This window comes from Aulonocara stuartgranti (assembly GCF_965226115.1).
Source record: "Aulonocara stuartgranti genome assembly, chromosome: 7".
NCBI classification, from domain to species: domain Eukaryota; kingdom Metazoa; phylum Chordata; class Actinopteri; order Cichliformes; family Cichlidae; genus Aulonocara; species Aulonocara stuartgranti.
Window position 1 is genome coordinate 50,664,791 of NC_138945.1, and position 20,702 is coordinate 50,685,492.

The 20,702-nt window shown below is 39.7% G+C and overlaps 1 long non-coding RNA gene across 1 annotated transcript in view; it reads left to right on the forward strand.

Annotated features, from left to right (window-relative positions):
* LOC309711934 overlaps positions 1-20,702 on the forward strand; it is a 185,005-nt gene that overhangs the window by 129,928 nt on the left and 34,375 nt on the right. The window lies entirely within an intron of this gene.

Here is a 20,702-nt window from a genome sequence, read left to right on the forward strand (position 1 = left end):
TGTTATCTAGTTCATCCCTTGAGTTAGAGACCTTTATATACTTAAATGATTCATAGGGCAGAAAATGGTCAGGTAGAAGGACTTGACTGAAAATGGGTGAAAAAGCAACCAGTGTCCAAATATGAACTTTGAAAGATCTTTGGAAACCAATGAGAAGTACTGTAATTTTTCAAGTTCCATCTAGAACTCTGAAAATTACAAGAAGGCCTGTCTCCTTGGAAGGAAAATATAACGAAAGGAAAACTTACTCAAGACTTCTAGACAGTACTGTATAGTGTTAAAATTGTAAGTGTTTCAACACTTCTTAAAATCTGCATTTTCCACTTTTTAATTTAAAAAAAAATCCTGTCCATCAGCACTGTTTTGAAAAAAATCTCCATCCTCACGAAAACAAAAAACAATAATGTGATGTCTCCAAAAGTTGATTCTGTTCATCTGGACGTAGCATTTTTGTGGGAGAAACGTTACGTCAATCATCCAAGTGACTTCTTTTGCATTTGCATAATGACTGAAACCAGCCCATTGAAGGACCAATGGGCTGGGAGGTCAGTTCCTTAATCTTAATTATGCAAATTCTCATGACCATTGATCAACAACCACTGACCAAAACCCACTGATCAAAGACCACTGATCAATGGCCATGAGTACCATTCACAGAGAGTTGGGGAATGGCTGCAATCACAGCATAATGTGATGTCAAATAATGTGATGTCAACATCTGAAAAAAACAAGTAGTGTCGTATGTTAATAGTCAGAAACTTGGGGGGGGGGGGGGGGGGGGGGGATTATTAGGCAAACATAGATGGTGTATAAGGGAAGGAATGAGCATTTGGACAAACTTCAGCAGCAGGGCCTGAGCTGGGAAACTGTCTCTAAGTTGAATGTAGTACCAACATCTGGAGCTCACTCTAACACCTCCATCTTTTAAATGTCGGTACAGTAACTATGAGTATATGTGTAAGCTGGAAAAGTTGCTGATAGAAATATAAACAGTAGTAGCATTTTGTCTCTGCTACTGGACAAAACTGTCTCATGCAGATAATGTAGCACATTGATGTTGCAAGAAAAAAAGGTTTTTTTTTTTAAAAAGCTCCAATTTTGATTATCTAAAATGTATGGATGTAATTATGTATGGACAAAAGACCAAGTAGAAAAAGCTACATTTTCCAAAAAAACACGTGCACGGGAAAGGGTCATAAAGTTGATCTGCTACTCAGCAGAATCCATCACAGCAAAACTCCAAGAAAACCTCCAAGGACATTTGTGCCACCAGCACGACTCTTGCCTTACATAGCTCCATTTCTATCAGCATGAAAGAGGCGGGCCCCTGTAAGCGAATGGAGTTCCATCCAGAACTGAGCTGCGAAAACAAAGGACCAGCATTCTGTAAACTCCCACAGGGTAGTCTGCTAAAGTCAGATGTAGTCCAATTTATTGTTTAGGGAGCAGATATTGGAAAGTAGGATGAATGGGAGAGCTGATCAGATAGGGTTTGTTTTTAGCCTAGCACCTTTTGGCTTAGCCATCTTGTACTTCTGCTTTTGGCAAACCATGCCTGTTACCTTCCTTTCCCCAGCCACTGGCTTATCTCCAGACTGGAAGCTTGGTCCCTACAACAAACTGAAGTTCATCATGCAGGTGGGTTTTGGATGATTTTCATGCTGTAGCACTTTCTGATGATGCTAGACCCAAACAGTAGTATTGATGTGAAATGCCTTTAGAATAGTGCTCTTTCAGTGCCGTTACTCTCATGCTAGACACACAAGAAACAAGATGCAAGCTAGTATTAAAAAAAGATACACGCTGCACTGTTAATTTTAGGTAAGTAAAAAAAAAATCTTATAATTACATTATGTATCAGATTAAAATAGATATTTTCCCATTACATGACATTTAATAGACAAGACTCAGTCCTTTTGGACGTTATTGTTTTTCAGCTGCTCTTTTCTAGGGGCTCTGCTGCTTTAAAATACTCCCAAGGTCTATTAAAGACACACAGTATGCTTAGCCAGGTCACAGTTTTCACTTTTTTCTTCTTTACAAAAGCTTTTGGGAGTCTGCTTTGGATCGGTATGGCACTGGAATATTTATATTCTGCCAAGCTTCGAGAGACTGGGAGTCATCTTTTCCACCAGCACTTTGATATATCCAAAAACATCCATGGTGCCTTCTATAAACACCCCAACACCTTTTGCACTTATGCAGCCAAATATCACACTGTGATACCATGTTGTTGTTGGGACTATACTCACTTTCACTTTGGTAGTCCTGGATAGATTCACACCAAAATATGCTGGATTCCAACTGAACCTTTTCTCGTTGAAAGAATATACTTTCAATGTTCACCTCATTATCCATAGAGGATGGCGTTGATTGATTATACCTTTTCCAAGTTTGAAACACACGTTTTTCAGAGCTAGAATTCATAAGTTAACCATACCCGCCCAAAAATACATACCTCAAAAGAATCCAACAAATATCAAATGAAATCAAATCGTCAGTTGGTTGAGTTATTTATATAAAAGTCAAGGTCATCTCTGACTGCCTGGCAAAGGCATAAAATGAGTTCTAACTTTGAATTTAGTTATAAGAGGTTGTTCAACAGCATGTTTAAAAGTAAGCTGTTTATTTTTAGAATTCTCAAGAGATCAATGAAATTTGTCAGATTTTGATTTTTGCCTAAATAGTCCAATACAGGCAAAGCTCCACAATCAAAGTAGTCGATATTTCAGTCTTATTAAGGTTAAGGTACTATTAGCATGAATACACGTGATTACTAACTGGAAGTAGAGCCTTGAGTTGCAGATTTGGTGAAATAAATAAAAGAAATTGAAGAAATAAAAAGTAAGAGAAAAGTACCTGTTATCCATCTGCCATCTGAGGTGATCATTCTGTGATTCAATATACTGCACGTAATTATCATAGGATATATAAATACTTTTTTTTTTTTTAAACACATATCATGTAATATACCAGGTCTGAAAACTGTACGTTAAAAAGATGACATGTGATATGTAAAACATGTACCTTTTTTAATACGCTGCTGCTGTTTATGAAAAAGCCGTGGGAAAGGTAGTGTCAGGTCCACCCAACATATGACCGTGAACTGAACTAATTGAAGATTATGGTGGGGAGTATGCCATGCCTCTGCCAGCAGATAATCCCTCATCAGCTGCTGTCTGGACTCAGAATGAGGAGTGCATTTCATGCAGGGACTCCCCCTGTGGAGCTGCAGAAACTGAGAGGCAGCCTGTTTAATTACTAACCCCACTACAAGCTGGTGTAGTACTGAGACTGGGATGGAACAGCGGACTAAGGTTCTGGGAGTCCTATGGTGTGGGGGGTGGGTAAGGGAATGCCTAACCCCCTGACTGTGGAAAACACGAACAATGAGATTTTGTTTAGACTGAAGGCTCTCCAGCTTTGCCTCAGTTGCCATTGTTCCCAGACTTTTTTGTTAAGCCCTCGCAGGTTACAAATCCAGACGCATATTGAGTCATTCATGAATCTGTCAATGACAGGGTGAAGCCCGTGTACGGAATCCTGCTGGGAATTTAATGAACATGTTTTCCTTCAGGGGTACCTCTAAAAGTTAACAGACTAGCACGAGGGAGAATGGGTGAAAGTTAATGACAGCCAAGAAATGTGAAATCTGACGCCAGTTTTGTTTTACAATCTTTTAGATTTCATGCAGCATTTTAGTGGATGTCTTGTTTGTAAGGTTGGTGGTCTGAGCACTGAAAAAAATGACTGAAGCTACCTTTAAGCCATTCAGAGGCAATTCCAGTTTAAGCATATTTTATATAAAAACATTAGTCCCATTTTCACAATCCTAACCAAATTAACAGCTCTGCTACAAATTTATAAATATATAAAGCAGAAATGGAGTCCAGACACCAGTGAGAGTTGTCTCTTTGTACAAAGCAGCCTTGTTCAACTTGAGCAACACACTCTGTGTACAAATAAGCATTTCTTAGTGAACTCAGAGCCTCCAGAGCCTCCAAGGTCAAGCATCTCAGCAGAACCCCATAGCGGGAATTCACATGCCCCTGGATGACGGTTAACACGGTTAACCCCCAAACAAAATATCTGTATTTGTTTTGTTTTGTATATGTAAGCCAGTTGTTGCTGGGACTCTCGATCAAGCAGCAGAGGATAAAAAAGGGCAATGATGTGCACTGACAAAACAAAGCTGAATTCAAAATATGGTAGTGCTCTCCTGATCCGGCGGCTATAACGTGCGATTTGTCACGTGGTAGAACAGAAGTCTCTCTTAAACAGTTTAACTTCGTTTGATTTGACAAGCAGAATCACAGTTGTGTCTTTGTCATTGCATTTGTTTCTGGAACAGCCTGACGAGCAACTGTTGAAGGCAAAACCAGAGACAGTCTGTGCAGACTCTGTGTAAGTGGTCTGAACATATCTTCTTTGTCAGCAAGTGCTCTGAAGACCAGCAAATGGTTCAGCTACCTTATGTAATTAATATTGTAACTACTTGATGTAATCGATGTTGTCTTGGTGACAACTAAAGACAAAAGTGTGATTTTAACCACATATTTTTTTGTTAGTTTGAAACAAAGCAGATATGAGGTCACACGGAAAACAGGTTTTTCCAAATTTAAAAAGTTAAGACAGATATAAGACCATTCTTAACATTTTTGGGTGCAGCAAAGGAAAAATACACACACTGAAACATAACTAGGGATTAACACAAAGGTGAACCATTTGCACCACTTTCTCTCTGGAAACGGTGAGAAATCCTGGACATTTCACATCATTTCCTTCCCCACATGCACTCACAGTAACTAACTCTTGCCCTGAGCGCACAGCTCTGTGAACCCGATCACCTCACCCAGTAATCCTTACTCCCTTAACTGCAGTTATATTGTCACATGAACTGCAGAGCTTGAAAAGCCGTGCATGCACAATCTGGAGAGGACACGTCACAAACAAAAGCCACACTCATGCAAAGCTAATCTCATTACCCTTGTCTCTATGCAGTATGGGGTCAACAGGGTTGCCTTGCTTGTGCCAGCGCACCGTGCCAGGATCAAGGTGATCATTAAAGTCACCTCAGTGTGAAAGGTGGTGTTTGTTTGCTATCGAGAGACCTAAGCGGCCTGGCTTGGGCGCAAAACATGTTGCTGGGCAAAAGTCATTTATGAGCGCCCCGGATGGAAAAGTGCAGAGCAGCCTGTGTTTACCGTCTGTCAAGTCTGGCATTTCAGAGCTATTCATGCAACAGGTGCAACTTAAGATTCTGTGAAAGCGAGCTATTCTGAGTGATAGCTCAAATCAGCATTCAAACGGCTGCAGAGTGAGTTACTGACTGCTCAAGTGCAAGCTACAAGAAGCATGCTAAGTGCTCCACTAATGACAAACGATAACCTGGTGCTGAAATCTCTAAAATGCAAAACATGACCCCCCCCCCTCCCACCCCCCAGAAAAAACAACTTCCACCCAAAATCTCGGAGCAAACTGCCAAAGGGCACAGAAGCAAGAGTAAAAATGCTCTAACTGGAATCTAAATAAGTAAAATAGTAGTGAATCCCAGTGAAAATGAGCACATATAGAGAGAGAAATAAGCTAAAGTTGCTCAGTCTGAATATAAGAGTCCAAAACTATACTACTTCTGCTTACACAAACTTTACAGGTATTGCAGGTCGCTCACTGCATGCAACAAGGCATGCAAGTGCTCCAGCAGGAAATGCACTGCAGCTACATATACATCACCTAAAATATCAACAGAGCAATTAAAAAACAACAACAAAAATAATAAAAAAGCAAAAAAATATTTTTGACTTCCCATAAAACAACCAGCTGTAATAACTTGCTGAGCAGCACAGTAAACTGATTCAGGATCGCCATGCATGCAGACTTGTGGGGATATTGGGGACAGCAGCAGCGGATGAAACAGATGAAAAGCTTTCTTTGGGATGTGTATAATCCTGTCCTCACCAAAGCCGTCAGACCACCACGTAGATTATAACCCGGCGGATCATCACTTCTTTCTCTCTCTCTCTCCCCCCCCCCCCCCCCCCCCCCCCCCCCCCCGGGCTATCTGTATTTAACGAAGCGCAGCGGTGACATAGATATTTCTTAAGTTTCCCTCAGAAGCAAAAGCAGTACCAAGCAGCTGCAGCAGGCTGGACTAAACACCTTAAAAGAAAGGCTGTTTCTCGTTTCCCCTCCTCTCGCCTGTTGCGCTGTGGACAGTCGCAGCACATGGTGCGTTGTTGTGGTGAGTCGAAACTTTTCTTTGTTCTGCAGCACGATTGGAAATAGACCCAGAAATGATTTCACCTTTTATATCAACAGGAGCTAAAACGGAGGGCGAAAAAAGTGATATTGTAATATTTATAGCGTGGCTTGTATATTAGCGCCATGATTAAGGTGGCTTTTATGGTGTCAGCACTCCTGTGTAGCGCTGATAACTGGTTTGTGTTATATTTAGTGGCGTGTTTTATTTTTGCTGTGGGTTACGTGGGATTTATTTATTTATTTATTCATTAAACTGTTTTCAAGTTTGACACATATTTAAAACTAGGCTTTGAACGCTTCTGTGGTATAAAGTTTACTTCTGTTGTGGTTCTTTAAAAAAAAATTATTTCCTCTATTTGTACACAGGCGCCCATTGTTGCTAGGTGTCATGTGGTTTCAGGTTCACTGCCATGGGGAAGGGAGAAAAAACCACACACACACACACACACACACACACACACACACACACACACACACAAGCTTTACTTGAACTCTGATGATGATGATAAGTGAAGTTCATGCAGCACAACAGTTGTCTGGTTTCTGTGTAACAATGATGATATTAATAATAATAATAATTCTCCATATGTAGGGTTATAGTTTTGTGATTTTTGGACAATATGGAGAGGGATACAGTACTGGCAAGGGACAATATTCTAAAATGCATTTCATATAAAAGAGACAGAGATTTATACAGGATAAAACATCATTTGCGGGAGTTTAAGGAGACTACTTGGTCATAAATCAGTAAATAAATTCATGCATATCAGAATACTGTAATAATCCCTAAGGAAATTATGTTCATAACGCAGTCACTCGAAATCTAAGTATGTCACGTATGTTCACAAGGACTCACGAGGTTTAAAAAAAACACGAGTCTTGGCTTCGTCATTGTAGCTTTATCTTCATCTTGGTTTGTTTCACATCAGGTTTAGCTAGATGTTACTTGTGACATTTGTATGAAGCTAAAAAAAAAACCAAAAGTTGTGTGATTCACCAGCAGTGGAATTAATCTAATGTCTGAATAAGGACTTGCCACTAATGCCTGACTGCTGGATTTTTACAGAAACAGCTGAAAACTAACGAAAACTAACATAGTTTATATCTTAAATGGCAAGTGCTGCTTTCTTCCTTTATTTACATTTGCAGAATGGCAACATCTGGAGCAACAATTCGAAAGACTCTGGGCTGAAATAAATTCCTGCTTTGTGTCACACCCTTGTGTAGAGACCTCATCGCCATTTTTCTGCCACTGTGTCGCTCATAGATTTGTTACTATTTTAAATCTGCCATTCGACTGATCCTGAGTGAATTTGTCTTATTAACAGCCACTTTGTTACATATTTGCCCAAATTTTGCACGAGTCAGCAATAACACAGCTGGCTTATTCTCGTTTTCAACCTTCATACCGCTGTCCAAATATGTCACAGGCGAGATGTTTATGTTTGTCCCTTAATGCTGCTGCACTCTACATTCTGAGTATCAATTTTAAGCCTGACTTGGAAAGCCAAGGTCACAAAAAATGTCATTGCAGACATGATTTAGTCTCAAAGTAAAAAACAGTGTGATAACTTTAAATCATAACAATTAGATATTTCTATTCTGTTCTGTTCATTATTGATTATTGTTTGTTTTTTTAATATCTGCTGCATAACACTAATGATGTACAAAACAGATTCATAAGTATCCTTATGAGCAGCATAATGGATTTTTCATGTAACCCAATGCTTAGATGTTTCCTTACTGCATGGTCTAATTTTGATGCATATACAACAAGTTATCAGCATGCTCCCATCATGTCTTTTTGACTCTCTTTATTGAAAAGTAGCTAATTAGCACAGAAAAGTGTCACGCCTAGTAAGCAAATATTAACGAAAGAGTTTTAGGTTCTAATCCCTGTTGTGCTGCAGCAGACTATTAGCTGCCATCCTGCAGTGGAAAGAAGGAACAGGTGAACACTGTCAGCCAGCTGAGCCAGACAGGCCAATAAACCAGCCTCAGGACACTGCTGACTGATACAAAACTTGCCTTTAGTTTTCTCTCATTTCTAAACTCTACTGCTACTGCACTGAACACTGAAGTACAGTCTAAAAAGTGCTGTTTGTCGTGCAGTCATGGTTCAAGCTGAATAAAATACAACAATATGCAGAAGTCATTTCCTCATTTCTTTGTGTTCTGTACAGCAGTTTATTGAAACATGCAAACATAGATGGAAGCAGAAAACACTGTTTGAACGTATAACCATATTTATTCTTTAACATAGTCTGAATTCTCTTAGGAAGCTTTCTTGGAATTTCTTTAAGTAGTCTAGGAGAATAGTTCTGCAGGCTTCTTGAAGGACACCCAAAGCTCTTCTTTGGATGTTGGCTGCCTTTTTGTTCCATTCTCTGTCAAGATGATCCCACACTACGTCAATATTGTCGAGATCCTGGCTCTGTGGAGTCCAGTCCATGACTGATTGGTGTGGGGGGTTTTTGTTCAGGTATGTGTGTACTGCAATGCCAACATTGTCATAGGGAAAAATTAAGTAATTTACCAACATCATTTAATCACTTTTGGACAGGATGTTTGAAATTCAGCCCCAAACCATGATACAGCCTCCACCATTTTTTACAGATTGCCGTAGGTACTCATTGTTGTACCTCTCTCCTGACCTTCATACCTATATAGGCACAATTTGTATTGAAAATTTCAGATTTGGATTCATTGTTGTAAATGCATGTCTGTGGTTTAGTTATGTTTGCCTTTTCTCTCTGTTTACCTTTTGTGGAGGGATCAGCTGTCAGATTTTTTGTTCTATTTTATTACATGACTTTCACATACTGTTCACCTGCTCTACATAGTTTTTTAGACCTGCCACTTGTTCTTTTGTCCTCCACTTTCCTCACTGTTTTTAAGGACACGCTGCACACCATGCTGAGATGTTCAGCTAATAGCTCTTTGGGATTCACCTTGTTGATGTAGACATGCTATTTTCTGCCCGTTTGCAGACGTAACTAATACATTACACCAAACAAATTAAATATTGTTTAAATCACTGTTTAATTTTTAAAATTAAACATATTATTTCTTTTGACAGGTTGCCAATAACAAAATATCTAAAGATGCAATTTAAAACTGGGTCTTTGGCGTCTGTTATGTGTTCATGCAATACGGGTTCATCCTTTTAGTTGGGTGCGTTTTTATGCTTGAATTTAGGGCTGCACGATTAATCGTTAGAAAATCGCGATCTCGATTCATACTTATGTGCGATCTCATTTCCAAATGACAACGATTAGAAAAAAAAAAAAAAAAAAAAGACGATGACGATTGTACCGCATTTTGATCCGGGACGTACTCTGCATGAAAACAAGCGCTCACTCTTCCTGCTCAACAAATGACAAGGGCGGAGCCTTATACCACGTGATACAGAAGCTGTGCCGTGTGATGCTAAAATTAGCAGGGAAAAAACAACGGAGAGCACGTCAGGGATGACGAGAAAGTGACAGGAGGAAGAAAATCCGTCCCTGTCAACCACCCAAACATCAATAACGGGAACCTTATACAGCGCTTCCCTATACACGTCGAACTCCCGCAGGCACAAAGAAATTACGGAGGCTATCACTTATCACCTGACCAAAGATATGGCTCCCATCAACACTGTGCAAACGAGGGATTTAGGAAAATGATCAACACCCTAGACAAACGCTACACAGTGCCGTCCCGCAACTATTTTTCTATTGTTGCACTACCTGCTCTATACACGCAGCGTCGAGCAACGGTGGAGACGGAATTTCAAGCAGTACGATATTTTGTGGCAACGACAAAATGTGAGACATTTGTTGTTTTTATGTTTATTTATTGTTTTTATGTTCAGTCTCAACTGTTACGAAGTTGATGTGCAGTTAATAAGTGCAATAAATATTTATACTGGAAAAGAGAATCGTGAGAGAATCGTGATCTCAATTCTAAGCCAAAAAATCGTGATTCTCATTTTATGCAAAATCGTGCAGCCCTTGAATTAATCATAAGTCAGTATTCAGTGGCTCAGCAAACAGACAAAAAATGAAACATTTGTCTGAAAATGCTCTGGTGCAAAGACTGGACTGAAAGTGAGTGAAATAGCAGTCAATGTCCAAAGAAAAACTTTGAAAGACCTGCAGAAAGCCTGGAGAATTATTGTACAAGACAGTTTCTAAAATTGTGAGAAAGTCGAAATATAAAGAAATGAGGATGGACTCGATTTGGTTATGTAAAAAATATGTTTTTAAAGTAGCATATGTTTATATGCGTCTGCGTTTGAGACTTACATGTGTATTACCTAATTCCCCAGTGAGCAAAGAATCTGTAGTCATGGCTGTGCAGTCATATGTGTGTGTGCACACACGTGTGTTTGTGGGACCGAGTGTGAACACATCCGCCTCCCTCCCCCATCTCTTCCTTGTAAAGCCAACGGCAAGCACACTAAGTTCATCTAAGGACAGGGAAATGCTTTTCTTTCCAGTATGAATCATTTAGGGAAAATGAGCCTCTGGACTGAATTGCCCGAGCAATTTGGCATGTTTCTCCATTCTGCTTTATTGTCTATTTTGGCTGAACTTGCAGTTCTTCACTTCACTGCCAAAAAAACTTCATGTCCTATAGAACAGGCAAAGCCAGTTTCTGAGTAAACCACAGCCTGTAAGCAAATAAAATAAATCTCTGCAAATTACTGCCATAGTTTCCTGTTTAGCTTTGAATTCCAAGGAAAAACAGTCTGCTGTGTCCGTACTGTAAATCCAGTGTCCCCCTTACACCTTTGCGTCTTCAAAGTTGTATGGGCTAAATGTCACAAAGTTGTGTTTTATAGTGTTTTTATGTGTTTAGATTAGTACTTTTTCTCTTTTAAAAGACATTTTCTTAGCCAAATGTATCTGCTCTAATTCAGTTTGGCAAAAAGAAAAAAAAAACCTGCAGTGCAGTGAAAAAGGAGTGGGAGTGGGACTGGGGTGAGCGGAGTAATTTTGCAGTAATCCAGCTACCCCTTATAATTGTGCTGCCCCCCCCCCCCCCCCCCCCCCCCCAATGTAGGGAGCAGAGATGGAAGAGGGGAGTGGCCTGATTCGAGGCTTGGGTGAACCAGCGGTAGGCTATGGCAGCTAGGATCTCACTACCTATGTCCTCCAGCTCTAGCCTGAATTATGAAGGCCCGGGAATGGCAGCAAGCCTAATTACAATGACTGATTGCCCGTCTGTTGGCATTTCTCAGATGGTGATTGTTATGTATGTGTGTGTGTGTGTGTGTCTGTGTACGTGTGTGTGTGTGTGTGTGTGGTGTATGAGGGGAAGGAGGAGGGACATTTCTCATTGGCTTTCCTTTTCCTTTCTTTGCATGAGAACAGCTAGAGATTCAGATCTGATTGGTTGAAGAGAAAAGAGATGTTTCATGATTTGGCGAGTCAGAGCTGGTGGGAAGCCAGAGACAGGTGATGCTGCATTGTAGCCTGTTCAACCTTTGGCGCAAACTCAATAAAAAGCGGTGTGTTACACTATTTAGGACGTATAAAAATTATTGCCTGAAAACCTTTTTTAAAACAAAAAAAAAACCCCAAATCTTGATGTGAAAAATGTCTTATTTGGTTTCTAATGTAAGAAATGTTTGACCTGATAACTTTTCACATTGTACCTGTGCCATTTTCCTTCATCCATATCCCTGTTTTTAAATAAAACTAAAAAAAAGAGAGACAGAAGTCTTGAATTGGCCATTTGTATGTCAGCAGAGCACTCAGAGGTGTGATGTGTGTGTTAAGTGGGAGCTAGTTTGAGTTGGTCTGCCCTGCTTTGTCCAGTGCTTTGGCTTTTATTCCTCCAGTAATGAATTGTGGAAGCCTTGGCTTCATCTCGAGTGTCTCATAGCAACTGAAAAGAGAGAGGGAAAGCTGAAAAGGCCACAGGAGATCATGTGTTCCTTTCAAAAGGGCAAGACCATCATTTGGGCATTTTTTTTATGAAGAGGCAAAATTCAACTGGACAGTTTGTCTCATCCTCATGTGACATTATGTGTTTTCTTATATTTGCTTTATTTGATCTTTTTTCATATGATAATTTTGTAAATATATATTTTTGGTATTTTATGACTTTTATGAGGCTGTACATGAACATAATGGAATAGTGAATTGAACTGTATTAATAAACAGAGATAATTAGACTTGGTGTAGTGACAAAGATCATCTTGTGAAAGATGTAGAGTTGTAATTTTGCATTAATGACAGTTATATTCACCAATTATCAATGTGAAAGTTATTTTCAATTTGCTGATTTATAATTTTGTTGAATAGAAGCATCTGTTTTCTAATGTTCTTGAAGTCCACTGCAAAGTCTTAAAATATTTTCTTCACAGAGGAACTACTTAGAGTTATGAACTTACAGTATATAATTTGTTATGTAATCTAATAATGATATGAGTTTTACTGATTGAAAGTTTGTCATACTTTGATAGCAAAACCCACTTCATACAGCAGACATGTACATTTTTATTAAAGGTGACTTTTTAAATGTCTTAGAACCAAATAAATGAATGTGTAAACGTGTTGCATCAGCCGGGGTTGAAGCCTGGCCATGTTTGCCCTGTGACCCAGACACTACCTGTCTGCTGCTATGGTTACAAGGACAGAGCAGGTTTAGTGGCCTGACTCCAGGGATTACTTTCCCTGGTCTTAACAATCAGGCCTGTGCCCCAGTGACTTTAAAAATGGACCAGACTGAACCCTAAAAGTTAAGGGAACTCTGCAGTGTGCCCTAGTGGCTTTTAAAAGTGTCCTAAGTGCTGTGCAAGGGATTAGACCCATGCAACCTAATTGTTTTGGTGTCAGTGATTGCCCCTTTGTGATCAGCTTTACTCGCAGTGATTGAGTTCACAACGCTCACTAGATATAGCTCATAAGTGCTTGAGTTAAACACACATTATAATGTTTTTGGTTTTTTTTGTCTTTTAGAGCCATTAAGAAAAACCTTCCACGTATGTTGACATACTTTTTAAAACAGTTTACACATCAGAGCTTATCCGGAGATGGTGATGAAAGAAGCAGAAGCTCAGGAACAGTTGTATTTTTTTTTAATATACACAAGGTGAACACAATGACTTGAATGACTTTTTTTTCTCAGCAGCCTGGCTTTTAAATTATAGCCACGCATGCTTCGAGAGCTGTAAAGGGTTTCTGCACGAGTTTTCAATATTGGTGCAGTTAAAGAATGAAAACTTCATTTTTCTGGCAGTATAGTATGCATCTTATGTAAACCCGCTTGAGTAAGAACGAAACAGGGTCGTGTCACATGTTAAGCAGTGCAGCTTCACAGTTAACTTTAGGAACAAAGCCTGCCCTGCTACAAGGCATGCTGGGAAGTTTGGCTCCTGGTGAAAGTACCTGCCAGTGTCCAGAGAGTGGCTCCGAAAATCTTTGCAAGGGCTGAAAATGAAGTTTGAAAGTAGAAGTAAGAGAAGCAACAATGCAGAGTTTTCACAGCTGCAGACTCAGCCTTCTCTTAAAGGGACACGGACATGAAAGTTGGAAATGTTAAATGCACTGTGAAACGGGGCATTTTTGCAGATGGCTCATATGGTGTCGTGCCAGCATTCACAGTAACAGCAAATATCGCTTTAAATTGCTCTCCTGTAATTTGCTATGACCCTTTTTGCACTGAATTAGAAAGTAAAGTATTACAGCTTGGTTTTAGTATTAGGAAACTGAATTAATGAAGCGAAGGTTGTGTGTGTGATTGTATGTTCTTGTTATATTATATATTATACATTTTTGTTTTGCTTTATTTTATTAAAAAATGAGCTGTCAAAGACAAGCTCCAGAGCCTTAGTCAAGGACACTAAAATAAGTATCGCTTATGACTGAGTTAACAGACAAAGAGAGCTCAACCATTTTTAATTTAAAGATCCTTCTTTATGATTTTAAGGTTGTTGCTGTTTGTTAATTTATTTCAATAATGTAAACAATATTCAAAGTTCATTTAGCAAATAAAAGAGGAAAAGAAATCCTATACAAAATAAAGCTAATACATTTCAATATTGCTTCACCTGTTCTGATTCACATATCGAAAAGAAGAGGGAAGAAGTACACACTTATTTAATCCCACCCCTTTGCCATAAGTTGTCAGTCAATATTTAAGCAGTTTCCTTACTGATATAATCTGCAGTAATAGTAACAAACATATTTCTAATATAATTTATGCACCACGTCATATCATTATGTTTTTCATATTTAACTTTGCCTGCACACCAATACCTCCAGTTAATTGTCGAATAAGCACGAATACAATTTCCTAAACAAAGACATCGACTGAATTTCCACATGATCCCTTTCTTTATAACTCATGAAGATCATATCTTTGTAACTCTTTTTGAACTGCTTTATGTATGTTTATGTTTGTCATCTGTAATTCTTGTTTTGGAAATTTTGCATTTTCTTTTATTCTTAAAAGTAGAAGTTCCATCTCATACAATGTGATATTAAAATGTTGGATTTTCATGTACTTTTTTTTTTACCTATTTACCTCAAACATATGTACTATGAGCATGTAGTTAGGTAGATAGAATAAATTCATGTAGTATAAATATTAGAGGTGAATTGCCTGTCATTAATCGGGCATTCAATTATTAGTTTTAATTAAATTTTGCACTTGTTTGCTTTAAAATTTGCAGTTAAAGAGAAGCAGTAATGTTGATCTTTTTTTCCCTTTTTCTTTAGTAAGTTTTGAAATTACAAAAATTGTTTGGTCATAAAAGGAGAGAGATTGTATTTGCTTCTTCTTTTTTTTTCATTGCTTCTGTAGTGACTGGAAGACAGTTCAAAAAACCAAGGCTGGCTCTAGTACAATTTTGTGTTTTATGTACTGTAAGGTTTGTGAACAAGTGTATATTTGCTCACTTTCCAGTAAAAGAGTAAAATACATATTCTTCTCTAAAAAGAGATCCCGTTGTAATCTTTCTTGCTGTTGGTATTCATGCTGGTTGTATTCCAGATCAGATCTGAACGGGCAAAGATGAATTTGAGAGATTGCAATTTGCAACCAAGAAAGAGAAACAGTGTTTTCTATTTTGCTTCTGAAGCTTCCACATGACACGAGGATGAGACGGTCTCAGTAAGCTTGCTAGTCAGAAGACAGTGAGCTTTTAGGGAGGGGAGCTAAAACTTGCTTCAGACTGTGGATGTGCTGAGAGACTTTACAGGCACTGTAGGATGTTGATCAGGAATTTATTTTAACTGATCCACTCTGATGGCGCTCAAAAATAAAACAGAGGTCCTGCAATCCTACTGTAAGGTTGTGCCTTCGCTCACTGTTGTGTTCCGTTTTTTCATGATTGCTTTTTTTTTAAATTTCATTTTAACACAGGCCTACACAATAGCACTGGCTGTCACTGCTGAATGTATTGTCTCAATCCTGGTGAGCAGTGGTGGTCAGCTTTGTTATGACGAAGCACTCAAAGCTAAGCGGTGTGGAGGTTTTTGAGCCCTCATTTCATGCTCCCCATTTTGCTTTTGCGCATTGTGCTGTTCGGGGTCCAGGCCGCGTATCCCTCCTGTCCTGGACGCCCCACTATTGTGAGAGTGAGCTCACTTGAAAATCCTTCAATCCTTTCGAGTGCAAGAAAATCATCGTTATTTGTATTGTCTGTAAGATTTAACAGGTCAGCTGAGACAGCCACGTGTTGAACACGCTACAGTTTTTCTCTTCACCATCATCTTCATCACCCTCGTCTTTGTTTCATAGTCGGGATTTCTGATTATTTTCCCAGATTTCCTGCCTCTTCTTTCACTGAAGTTTAGTAAATTAGTCATTTTAATCTGCCTTTCTGTAAAAAAAAAAAAAAAAAACAACCTCCGATCCGATGGATCCAGCAGATCATGTGCTGAGGGCAGTAAATACACTAAGAGGGCACACATTGTATTTTCCTGTTTATGAAACTCTCACATTTCATATTTCAGCTTATAATAACACACTGTTTGTTTAATCTATCATGCCTATATCCCCTTGGTTTTATCTGCTGCTGCCCATTTCCCTTTCAAACAGATAGTTATGCCTTTCTTGTGGGTGTCAGAGATAAAATGGCCAGAATATCACACAGAGGAACCGTTATGGCTGTTACAACTATACACATTTGACATTACATCAAAACAGAGTAAGGTACGGTATAAGTTAGCAACTTGGTATGTTAACACAAGGTACAATGCTTTCACATGATGATGTTAACATATCCCAAATTATCTTTTTGTTCCCACAATGTACCACGTATGTGCTACTGTATAAAATTGTTGGAGAAAGGACAGAAATAAAGGGATGACTTTCCTCGTATTTTAAAAACATAAGTGACATAACGTCAACTCATGAATTTAAGTATGAATAGAGAAGAAAGCTTGATAAACCAACGTAATGTATTGTAGTAGCTCTTGGGAATGCAGTTTTATCTTGAGAAAATGTTTCCTAGTGTTTACCTAAGTCCTTTCTGCTTTTATGTAAAAGAAAAGAAAAAAACAGGCATGCATTCATATCTCTCTACCACTCCATGTTGATTAGGGCCAGAAATACCTTTGTTGGCATCTAGGGTAGCAACAGGGGATCAGATAGAGGAGAGGGGGATAAGTGCCAGGCTTTCATTCCTGGCCTTCTGGCATCCAGAGTGCAGGCAGACAGGCTGGGCAGTTAGGCCAAAGTTAAGACAGGACTCAGACAAAAACACCTGATCACTTTAATTAGCCTGAGCCAGTGGTTCTCACACTTTTTCTGGCATGCTCCTCTTATAAACCAGAAAAGTGTACACTGCACATCCAGTTTTTGTCATCATTACCAGTAAAAAGGGTACAGTTTGTAATTTAATGGCATAATGATCAGCACAACAGCATCAGCAACGTCTTGTTTGCTTTGTTTCCCCATTAATCATAATAATTCAGCTTCTTTTCACTCCAGATTTTTTCCCTGGTCCACTGATTTCAGTATGGCAGGTTGTCAAAGTCTTTCCTGGGGAGAAGCATAGACTGTATATAAAAATGGACTGTGATGCCACCCATTGGTTCAGTGAACAGCATTTTGCCTGTTGCTGTGTTAGTATTTTGAAACCAGACATGGGAAGTAAGAGAACTTTGACTCAGAATGATGTGTAAATCACAAGGAAGGCCTACCTGAAAGCATACCTTGTTCTACTGGGTCTGATTGGCTCTAATTTGGACCCCAAAACTATTTTAGTAAGAAAATAAGGTTTATTTATAATCTGTCCACTGGAGAAAAGAGCCGTGGGCCTCCAGGAGGATAGGAAGCTGTCTGACTTGAGTGTTGTGATGTGCTGGTCAAGGGAAGGAGGTTACTTAAAGGATATGATGTCTTCTCAGCAGACTAGATGTCAGTAGGAGTCACCTCGACTCCCAGGGGAGAGCTGCCACCAGGATACACGTTTAATGCTCTTATCCAGACACTGATAGATAACAGTCAGGATGGGTTCAAAGCAGCAACATTGAGATAATAGAGATTGAGACAGATGAAGAGGCATTTATTTGAGATAGAACTAGAACTTGAACTTGGCAGTCAGTTTCATTTGGGGCTCGATGGTTCACGTGAATGATTGACCCCTCGTTATTGGGTCAAAAGTGCAACTGTAGATATGTTTGAACATTTTACCTGTTAGGAACATGTGATAGTTGGCATTAAAAAAAACTAGGTTAAGCTTTTCTAAGCCTGTAATCCGTAGTTGGTATCAGATAAGTTTTGCATGCTGTACTGTACTTGTATTAGCTCTCTGGCACTATATGTGACAAACCGTGTTTTCCATAGCCAGCAAATAGAAGCAAAAATCAGAGATTATTTGTATGTAATACTTGACCCTGGGCCACTTGTTACTCACTTGATGGACTCTCTTCGATTCCACTATTGAGTTACAAGTCTCTGTATCCTCTTAGCGAGGCTCGTGGCCCCTCCTCGCTGTGTATGAACCTGGCAGGACCGGGACCGCTCGGTCCTTCTTTTCTGTGCCCCATCCCCCACCAGACATAGTGATGGCACTCAGTGCCAGAGACACCCCTCCCTCCCCTCTCTTCCCTTCACCACCACTCCTCTCTCCTCTCCGCCCTCCCTTCCCTCTCTGCCGCAGGCAGACCCAGGCATGGGATCTCCATCTGTGCACAAAGGAGCCTCCTCTATCTGCATACGCTGCACATAAAAGGGCCTTTTGTCATGAGCTCTGCACACATGACCGTCCGCCTTTCACCCCGCTGGAAAAAAAGATCACTCTCTCCAGCAATCCAACCCCACCCCCAACACCAGACTCAACCCTGTCCCCGACCCCCACCCAGTCAGGTTTTCATCTGCGGAGAGAGAGAGAGAAAGAGTGAGACAGATCTACTCCAAACTTTGTCGAATAGAGACAACCATTAGATGGAGCTGCCTCCATCACTTCTACAAAATCCCTTTTCCTCTTTTTCATTTCCCTTTTATCATGCCTGCCTTCTCTGTTTTGTTTATTTGTTTTTTTTTTTTTTTTCAAACTTCTGAGGTCTTTGTTTGTCCTCATTGTGAGGCATGAACGTATTATAGCATCTGCCATGCTGAAATATGAATGTGCTCCCAGTTTTGCTGTCTCCCTTCCTTTCTACATTTAAGTGGCATTAGTGGTTGGTTGTGTGCCAGGTTATCAACCTCCCCCCCCCCATTAGAGAAGCACAGGCTCAATTGACGACAGTCCGAGAGCTGAGGCTTTTCAGTGCCTCTCATCTCCGTGCCTCCTGCCTTTTAACCTCTCAGTCCCACGCTGCTCTGGAGAGCCCGAGGTATTTGTAATGTGTAGCGATAATGGCAAAAAATTGTCTGCACACGTGAGATCCAAATCAAGAGATACAAGGTAGTGTTCTCTACCTTTGGGAGACAAGTGGGCTGTACGCCATTTTGGCTACTAAAGATGACACATATTGGTGCTGAGGGATATTGAGTCAGGGTGGGGACGGAGCAAAGACATAGAGGCAGGCAAATACACAGTGTCAAGTGCACGAGTGCTGCCACAAAAAAGCGCTTTCCTCAGCGTTTCCTTTGAAACACACACGGCCCCGATGCCTTACTCCCGGCCAAACGTGTGTGGATTTTGGAAAGCCCTCGAGCTCATCTTGCTGTCGCTGCACACAGGCCTGTGGCGGAACGGAAGGATAAGATTGACTTCTCCCTCCATAGCCATGTCCTCCACATGACCCTCTGCCTTACTAAGTTGGTGTGAGAGGTCAGAGGCTGTCACACCATCGAATACGTGCTGTCAACACCTTTAGCTTGATGATGATTATGCTGATGGGTGGACCAGAACATGTTACACCCCATCAGTGTCAGCACAGTTTACCATAAAGAGAGCACAGATTTTACACAGAGGGTCCCTGAATCACAGACTAGCATTGAAATAATTTTGCGCAAGTGTTTACCCTCCTAAGTGTCTGCGGTCATAATCACGAGGAACAGAGTTGCTTGTTCCCACAAAAGTATTATATAACGAGGCATAATGATTATAATGATGATAACGAGAGTAATAAAAATAAACATTGTTTTTATCACACGCTTGACATGAAATTGAAAAAACACACAATGCGTGACACTTGTAGTCAAAATAGACAAAATAAATGTAGTGTATACTTTAAATGCTCTCTGTGCTTTTGATACAAGCCTCTGCATGAAACTAATAAACCAACTAGTTGTCAGCACACAAGATTACAAGAAAAATCTATTTAAGGGAAAGTTATGAAGACAAACGTTTTACACACATGTGTACATGCAATCAAATGAGCAGACTGAAATGACTTTTCACAGTAGTAAGTGGACATTTACTTTTATTGCTGGCATGTGGTCTGGTTTGCCGGAACAGTGATTTATGTCTCAAACACATATTACTTTGCTCTATGTAAAAAAATAAATATTAATAATATTTTGCACCAATCACTGAATTTGCATAAATAGCCCACAGAGTATAACATCTGTTTATGCAACTGTCCTATAAATCACTGCTTTTCTCCCACATAGATAAAAGCCATTCAATGCAGTTTTACTCATCAGTAACCCAAGTGTGATTTCTCTAATCAGTGATTTTTTTTTGTCCTTCTTTTTTTAATCCATGACATCAATATCAGCTGTTTCCCCTTTTTCAAGGTTGCCAAACAACAGATATCAAAGTGGTAAATATCTAGAATATTTCAAATATTTACTTTTTGTGCTCGAGTAACTCTGTTTTTGTCACTAAGCTTACTTTACTGTAGTAATCATAAGGAGGAAAGTGCTGCAAAGTGATTCGGAAGCTGAAAGGTGTGTGATGTCGTGTTGAAAAAGGAACCAGGAAAAAGAAAAGCACACGTGTTGTTAAATGTTATTAGTTACATGTTTTGCTGTTCTCAGTGGAGCAAGGATGCTAGACAGACTGTGTAAGACAACAAAACAGTGCGCACAAAGTGTTTGTTGAG